Genomic DNA, 9,796 nt, shown 5'->3' on the forward strand with positions numbered 1-9,796 from the left:
CAGAAATTGCTCAATTTCCCAGGATGAGGTCTCCACGCTGGGGTATGAGGAAAAAAAAAATAAAATAAACTGACGGAGGCAGGAGACGTAATCATCTCCGTGTGCGCCCGTCCCTGATTTGGGCTGTGTGGTGTGACCCTCTCGGTGGGCCGAGTGGAGTGGGAGATAGGTGAAGCCCCACGGTGATGCCTCCTTTTCACCAGCCGCCCGTCTTATTGTCGCTGATGAGCACCGTGTGACGCTTCATCCCCGAGGTGAGCAATTGTGCTGCGGTCGTGATCATCAGCGCAGAGCGGGGGCCCCGCTCATTTATTAAGCAATTTGCTGCTGGAGGAAATTAGCGGGATGGCGCTTTTAATTTGGCGGAAGATGGTAATATTGCCCCCCCCCCTCCCATACAAGAAAACAACAGCAATGATAACATATGAGACAAAAAGATGGGGAAGTTTTAAATCAGGTGGGAAAGGAGATGAACATTTGGGATGCACTCCATTTATCATCCAATTGACCATTCCACAATTATGCATGGCTAATACAGGAAGTCAGAAATATCTCCATCATTCATCCGCGGTAAAAAGTGTGTTAGGTATTTTTCCACACCATAAGGCGCACCTGATTATAAGGCGCTCCGCCGACGAATGGTCTATTTTAGATCGTTTTTCGTACAAAAGGCGCACCGGATTATAAGGCGCATTAAAGGAGTCATATTATTATGATTTTTTTTTCTAAATGTAAAACACTTGCCGTGAGATATTGTCTGGTGTGCCGTGGGAAATTATGCAACTTCACCTAATTGGTCCAAAAAAATGTTTTTTTTTTGCAAATCTATAATTATAACCTGCAAATACTGCGCCGTTCCTTAGTGTCCGTGCTGCGTAATAATATAATAATTAGGGATGCCGATAAATGCGTTAAAATGTAATATCGGAAAATATCGGTATCAGTTTTTTTATTATCTGTATCGGTTTTTTTTGGTTTTTTTTTATTTTTTTTTTTATTAAATCAACATAAAAAACACAAGATACACTTACAGTTAGTGCACCAACCCAAAAAACCTCCCTCCCCCCATTTCTTTCTGTTATCAATATTCTGGTTCCTACATTATATATCAATAAATATCAATACAGTCTGCAAGGGATACAGTCCGTAAGCACACATGATTGTGCATGCTGCTGGTCCACTAATAGTACTAACCTTTAACAGTTAATTTTACTCATTTTCATTAATTACTAGTTTCTATGTAACTGTTTTTATATTGTTTTACTTTCTTTTTTATTCAAGAAAATGTTTTTAATGTAGTTATCTTATTTATTTATTTATTTTAAAAAGTACCTTATCTTCACCATACATGGTTGTCCAAATTAGGCATAATAATGTGTTAATTCCACAACTGCATTTATCGGTTGATATCGGTATCGGTTGATATCGGTATCGGTAATTAAAGAGTTGGACAATATCGGAATATCGGATATCGGCAAAAAGCCACTATCGGACATCCCTAATAATAATAATAGATTTTATTTGCAAAAAGCATTTTACATTGAGTAAACAACCTCAAAGTACTATAGTGTATTAAGAAAAAGAAAAAGAAAAATATATAAAAAATAAAAACTACAACAGAAAAATAGCTAGAACTAGTATGCATATATTTAAAAAAAAAAAGGCTTTTTTAAAAAGAACGGTTTTTAAGCCTTTTTTAAAAGCATCCACAGTCTGTGGTGCCCTCAGGTGGTCAGGGAGAGCGTTCCACAGACTGCGAGCGGCGGCGCAGAAAGCCCGGTCTCCCATTGTTCGTAGCTTTGTCCTCGGAGGTTGGAGGAGGTTAGCCTGTCCGGAGCGGAGGTGTAGTGTGGAGGATTTGAACTCCACAAGTGTGTAGAACTCGGCTGTAGAACTGTGATCCCAATATGCAGACCAAAGCGTGCAGGTAAAAAAGGTATGTAAGGCTTAAGCCAAAAATGAACAAAAGGGAAAGGAAAAGGCAATGAAGCATAGGGATGGCTATGTAAAACGACAGTAAAACTGAACTGGCTACAAAGTAAACAGAAACAGAATGCTGGACGACAGCAAAAACTTGCAGCGTGTGGAGCAGAGACGGCGTCCACAATGGCAAGCAACAATGTCCACACAAAGAAGAATAGCAACAACTTCAATAGCCTTGCTTGCTAACACAAAGCAGGTGCGGGAAGTAGCGCTCAAAGGAAGACATGAAACGGCTACAGGAAAACACCAAAATAACAGCACAAGACAGGAACTAAAGCACTACACACAGGAAAACACCAGCAAACTCAAAATGAGGCTGAATTTGTGGCATTCTGTGATGTTTAGACGGAGAGAATAAGAATAGTCATAATGGTGCTAAATAAAATAGAGACTAATACAATAAAAATACAAATAAAAAACATAATTATAAAATAAAAAACACAATATATTTTGTATTGGTTTTGAAAATGAAAAATATCAAAATGGCCTTTTTTTTCCAGTGGAAAAAGTTTAGACACCCCTCCTTTATATCCAAATAATGACAACAAAGACAGCACTTCTTACACTTCTTATATATGTTCACTTTTTGCTTCAACCAAAAGTGGAACGTTTTTTTTCTTCTTACTTGATTATAAAACTAATCCCTTCATTTTGTTAATTTTTAAAAGTTACACGACAAGTGTCACTCAGACGTGATCTTAGAATTAGCGGAAGTGTCTCATTATATTTGGATATAAAGGAGGGGTGTCTAAACTTTTTCCACTGAAACAAAGGACATTTTGATATTTTTCATTTTCAAAACCGATACAAAATATATTGTGTTTTTTATTTTATAATTATGATTTTTATTTGTATTTTTATTGTATTAGTCTCTATTTTATTTAGCACCATTACGACTATTATTAGTCTCTCCGTCTAAACATCACAAAAAAACAGATTTTTTTTTTTCTCTCTTTTGGTGGAAATGTGCAACTCTGACAAAAGAAACCAACCAAAAACAAACGTCCACCGCAGAGGACACTGGTTCTCAGGAGCCTATACGGCATCACAGGTCTTTCCCTAAGGGCCCTATGGACACTTTTAGCTCCATGCTAAAACTTGGTATGGAATAAACTGAATTTGTGGCATTTTGTGATGTTAAGACGGAGATAATAATAATAGTCATAATGGTGCTAAATAAAATAGAGACTAATACAATAAAATTACAAATAAAAAACATAATTATAAAATAAAAAACACAATATATTTTGTATTGGTTTTGAAAATGAAAATTATCAAAATGGCCTTTTTTTCCAGTGGAAAAAGTTTAGACACCCCGCCTCTATATCCAAATAATGACAACAAAGACAGCACTTCTTACACTTCTTATATATGTTCACTTTTTGCCTCAACCAAAAGTGGAACATTTTTTTGTCTTTCTTACTTGATTATAAAACTAATCCCTTCATTTTGTTAATTTTTAAAAGTTACACGACAAGTGTCACTCAGACGTGATCTTAGAATTAGCGGAAGTGTCTCATTATATTTGGATATAAAGGAGGGGTGTCTAAACTTTTTCCACTGAAACAAAGGACATTTTGATATTTTTCATTTTCTAAACCAATACAATTTATATTGTGTTTTTTATCTTATAATTATGCTTTTTATTTGTATTTTTATTGTATTAGTCTCTATTTTATTTAGCACCATTATGACTATTATTAGTCTCTCCGTCTAAACATCACAAAAAAACAGATTTTTTTTTTTCTCTCTTTTGGTGGAAATGTGCAACTCTGACAAAAGAAACCAACCAAAAACAAACGTCCACCGCAGAGGACACTGGTTCTCAGGAGCCTATACGGCATCACAGGTCTTTCCCTAAGGGCCCTATGGACACTTTTAGCGCCATGCTAAAACTTGGTATGGAATAAACTGAATTTGTGGCATTTTGTGATGTTTAGACGGAGAGAATAATAATAATAGTCATAATGGTGCTAAATAAAATAGAGACTAATACAATAAAAATACAAATAAAAAACATAATTATAAAATAAAAAACACAATATATTTTGTATTGGTTTTGAAAATTAAAAATATCAAAATGGCCTTTTTTTTCAGTGGAAAAAGTTTAGACACCCCTCCTTTATATCCAAATAATGACAACAAAGACAGCACTTCTTACACTTCTTATATACGTTCACTTTTTGCTTCAACCAAAAGTGGAACGTTTTTTTTCTTCTTACTTGATTATAAAACTGATCCCTTCATTTTGTTAATTTTTAAAAGTTACACGACAAGTGTCACTCAGACGTGATCTTAGAATTAGCGGAAGTGTCTCATTATATTTGGATATAAAGGAGGGGTGTCTAAACTTTTTCCACTGAAACAAAGGACATTTTGATATTTTTCATTTTCAAAACCAATACAAAATATATTGTGTTTTTTATTTTATAATTATGATTTTTATTTGTATTTTTATTGTATTAGTCTCTATTTTATTTAGCACCATTATGACTATTATTAGTCTCTCCGTCTAAACAACACAAAAAAACTGATTTTTTTTTTTTCTCTTTTGGTGGAAATGTGCAACTCTGACAAAAGAAACCAACCAAAAACAAACCTCCACCGCAGAGGACACTGGTTCTCAGGAGCCTATACGGCATCACAGGTCTTTCCCTAAGGGCCCTATGGACACTTTTAGCTCCATGCTAAAACTTGGTATGGAATAAACTGAATTTGTGGCATTTTGTGATGTTTAGACGGAGATAATAATAATAGTCATAATGGTGCTAAATAAAATAGAGACTAATACAATAAAAATACAAATAAAAAACATAATTATAAAATAAAAAACACAATATATTTTGTATTGGTTTTGAAAATGAAAAATATCAAAATGGCCTTTTTTTTCCAGTGGAAAAAGTTTAGACACCCCTCCTTTATATCCAAATAATGACAACAAAGACAGCACTTCTTACACTTCTTATATATGTTCACTTTTTGCTTCAACCAAAAGTGGAACGTTTTTTTCTCTTTCTTACTTGATTAGAAAACTAATCCCTTCATTGTGTTCATTTTTAAAAGTTACACGACAAGTGTCACTCAGACGTGATCTTAGAATTAGCGGAAGTGTCTCATTATATTTGGATATAAAGGAGGGGTGTCTAAATTTTTTCCACTGAAAAAAAAGGCCATTTTGATATTTTTCATTTTCTAAACCAATACAATTTATATTGTGTTTTTTATTTTATAATTATGCGCTTTATTTGTATTTTTATTGTATTAGTCTCTATTTTATTTAGCACCATTATGACTATTATTAGTCTCTCCGTCTAAACATCACAAAAAAACAGATTTTTTTTTTTCTCTCTTTTGGTGGAAATGTGCAACTCTGACAAAAGAAACCAACCAAAAACAAACGTCCACCTCAGAGGACACTGGTTCTCAGGAGCCTATACGGCATCACAGGTCTTTCCCTAAGGGCCCTATGGACACTTTTAGCTCCATGCTAAAACTTGGTATGGAATAAACTGAATTTGTGGCATTTTGTGATGTTTAGACGGAGAGAATAACAATAGTCATAATGGTGCTAAATAAAATAGAGACTAATACAATAAAAATACAAATAAAAAACATAATTATAAAATAAAAAACACAATATATTTTGTATTGGTTTTGAAAATTAAAAATATCAAAATGGCCTTTTTTTTCCAGTGGAAAAAGTTTAGACACCCCTCCTTTATATCCAAATAATGACAACAAAGACAGCACTTCTTACACTTCTTATATATGTTCACTTTTTGCTTCAACCAAAAGTCGAACGTTTTTTTCTCTTTCTTACTTGATTAGAAAACTAATCCCTTCATTGTGTTTATTTTTAAAAGTTACACGACAAGTGTCACTCAGACGTTATCTTAGAATTAGCGGAAGTTTCTCATTATCAGAGGTGGGACCAAGTCATTGCTTTGCAAGTCACAAGTAAGTCTCAAGTCTTTGCCCTCAAGTCTCGAGTCAAGTCCCGAGTCAAGACAGGCAAGTCCCGAGTCAAGTCCAAAGTCAAGACTGGAAAGTCTCAAGTCGAGTCCCAAGTCCTGCATTTTGAGTTTCGAGTCCTTTCAAGTCCTTTTAACCACAGACTAATATTTTTACACAGATTGTGTATGCTTTTAAAACGCTGTATTTATTTATTAAAACAAGTGCATTTGAAATTGCAAGAAAAAAAATAGTGCTGACATTGCAATTCATAATAGCACTATTAACAGTAATTTTAATAGTTTAAACAATTTTAAACATTTAACTCATTCCTTTACAGAATAAACACATTTGCAAAAACAAACATTAACATACTATTGGTTGTATTTTATGAAAATAATATTACCACAGAGTTGAGAAGGAGCAAAGATCTTCAATATTTGTATGTGAAAATCACAAATAAATCTTCTGGGGGAGGATGACGCCCCTACAGGGGTTTGGTTTACAAACTTTCAGCCCCACCTAAAACAAAATTCACCAGCCGCCACTGATGATGATGCATTCTCATTTTAGGCAAAATATAAGACAATACTTTCTTAACAGTATAATTGTAACCAGGAATAAGTCTTCAAGTAACAATATTCAAATACTAACATTGTTGGGTAAAACAGCATTTGGTTTTATTCTGAATGTAGTGAAACAAATTGGTGGTTTTAGCTGATATAGAGACTTTCAGGTGTTTATATATGTTTAAGTATTTGGCAGACGCTTTTATCCAAAGCGACATACATAAAAAATACATACATAACAATCACTGTAAACATGATCATTTAAGGGAAGAATGTAATACAAGATATCAATACAAAGTGTCAAGACAGAATAAACTCTCTGCTGCTGCAGCAACAGAGATACAGTCTATAGGTCCCTAAGATATATAGATATCTAATGTATTCATACATTGTTTATGTAGGATTTACGCATGTATATATAACCTAATCATATTGTTTCTTCAATTTAAAAATAGCTTACCGTTTTTTCCCCCTTCTCTGGGATTATATTCCCAGTTTTGATCTCGGACGTCTGGTCACTTATAGCGTATAAGAATATTATATTACTGTTAAGCAAACTATGAATAATAAAACTTGCCAAAACATGTGTCCGTTATCATAGCTACACGTATGACAAAAAAGCGCGTGAAAATGAGTGGTATTCAGTGAGGTAAAATGAATTAAATGCGCTGACAGTTCATTGCTCCTGACAAATGAATTGCACTGAGTGGAGCGGATCACCACTCCAAGATGGCGGCCCCGCGTCTCGTCTGCGCCAGTAGGCAGTAGCGCTCGATGCTGCGTACCCTTAAAACATGTCTATGGTTATAACGTTAGCAGTGAGTTTACAGCCTCACTGATTTAACTACACAGCAAATAAAAGTCATGTTACTTAGCCAATAAACGTTATCTTACATTCAAAACTTACCCTTCTTTGGGCAACTTCAAATGTCGAACGAAGTTGGAAGTTGTTACGTCTCCGTCTGTAATATTCGAACTGCGTGATTTGCATACGGCAATTCGTTTTTTGTTGACCGAGTCGTAGTTTTTATACTCGAACGAAACCAACTTTGGCATAATTGTTTCTCTCTGCCGCATTGTTTGACAACTCATGTTCGGTGGTTGTCCTGCAATTTGATTGGATGAGAGCTGTGTGATGAAAACAACGTATAACTAATTTGATTGGCTGTTGTACTGACAGCCCACCAGCTGACAAGCAGCACACACGCTGATAGACAGACACGTACAAAATGAAAGATACGGAGCGCTCCCAAATAACTTTTTAAGCTTTGGGTTTTGGGGAAAGTAGCAAGTCATGTCAAGTCAAAAGGCTCAAGTCCAAGTGAAGTCACACGTCATTGATGTTAAAGTCTAAGTCGAGATGCAAGTCTCTTTACATTTTGTCAAGTCGAGTCTAAAGTCATCAAATTCATGACTCGAGTCTGACTCGAGTCCAAGTCATGTGACTCGAGTCCACACCTCTGCTCATTATATTTGGATATAAAGGAGGGGTGTCTAAACTTTTTCCACTGAAACAAAGGACATTTTGATATTTTTCATTTTCTAAACCAATACAATTTATATTGTGTTTTTTATTTTATAATTATGCTTTTTATTTGTATTTTTATTGTATTAGTCTCTATTTTATTTAGCACCATTATGACTATTATTAGTCTCTCCGTCTAAACATCACAAAAAAACTGATTTTTTTTTTTCTCTCTTTTGGTGGAAATGTGCAACTCTGACAAAAGAAACCAACCAAAAACAAACGTCCACCGCAGAGGACACTGGTTCTCAGGAGCCTATACGGCGTCACAGGTCTTTCCCTAAGGGCCCTATGGACACTTTTAGCTCCATGCTAAAACTTGGTATGGAATAAACTGAATTTGTGGCATTTTGTGATGTTTAGACGGAGATAATAATAATAGTCATAATGGTGCTAAATAAAATAGAGACTAATACAATAAAAATACAAATAAAAAACATAATTATAAAATAAAAAACACAATATATTTTGTATTGGTTTTGAAAATGAAAAATATCAAAATGGCCTTTTTTTTCCAGTGGAAAAAGTTTAGACACCCCTCCTTTATATCCAAATAATGACAACAAAGACAGCACTTCTTACACTTCTTATATATGTTCACTTTTTGCTTCAACCAAAAGTGGAACGCTTTTTTCTCTTTCTTACTTGATTATAAAACTAATCCCTTCATTTTGTTAATTTTTAAAAGTTACACGACAAGTGTCACTCAGACGTGATCTTAGAATTAGCGGAAGTGTCTCATTATATTTGGATATAAAGGAGGGGTGTCTAAACTTTTTCCACTGAAACAAAGGACATTTTGATATTTTTCATTTTCAAAACCAATACAAAATATATTGTGTTTTTTTATTTTATAATTATGATTTTTATTTGTATTTTTATTGTATTAGTCTCTATTTTATTTAGCACCATTATGACTATTATTAGTCTCTCCGTCTAAACAACACAAAAAAACAGATTTTTTTTTTTCTCTCTTTTGGTGGAAATGTGCAACTCTGACAAAAGAAACCAACCAAAAACAAACGTCCACCGCAGAGGACACTGGTTCTCAGGAGCCTATACGGCATCACAGGTCTTTCCCTAAGGGCCCTATGGACACTTTTAGCTCCATGCTAAAACTTGGTATGGAATAAACTGAATTTGTGGCATTTTGTGATGTTTAGACGGAGATAATAATAATAGTCATAATGGTGCTAAATAAAATAGAGACTAATACAATAAAAATACAAATAAAAAACATAATTATAAAATAAAAAACACAATATATTTTGTATTGGTTTTGAAAATGAAAAATATCAAAATGACCTTTTTTTTCCAGTGGAAAAAATTTAGACACCCCTCCTTTATATCCAAATAATGACAACAAAGACAGCACTTCTTACACTTCTTATATATGTTCACTTTTTGCTTCAACCAAAAGTGGAACGTTTTTTTCTCTTCCTTACTTGATTAGAAAACTAATTCCTTCATTGTGTTTATTTTTAAAAGTTACACAACAAGTGTCACTCAGACGTTATCTTAGAATTAGCGGAAGTTTCTCATTATATTTGGATATAAAGGAGGGGTGTCTAAACTTTTTCCACTGAAACAAAGGACATTTTGATATTTTTCATTTTCAAAACCAATACAAAATATATTGTGTTTTTTATTTTATAATTATGCTTTTTATTTGTATTTTTATTGTATTAGTCTCTATTTTATTTAGCACCATTATGACTATTTATAGTCTCTCTGTCTAAACATCACAAAAAAACAGTTTTTTTTTTTT

Source organism: Entelurus aequoreus, linkage group LG04, assembly GCF_033978785.1.
Source record: "Entelurus aequoreus isolate RoL-2023_Sb linkage group LG04, RoL_Eaeq_v1.1, whole genome shotgun sequence".
NCBI classification, from domain to species: Eukaryota; Metazoa; Chordata; class Actinopteri; order Syngnathiformes; family Syngnathidae; genus Entelurus; species Entelurus aequoreus.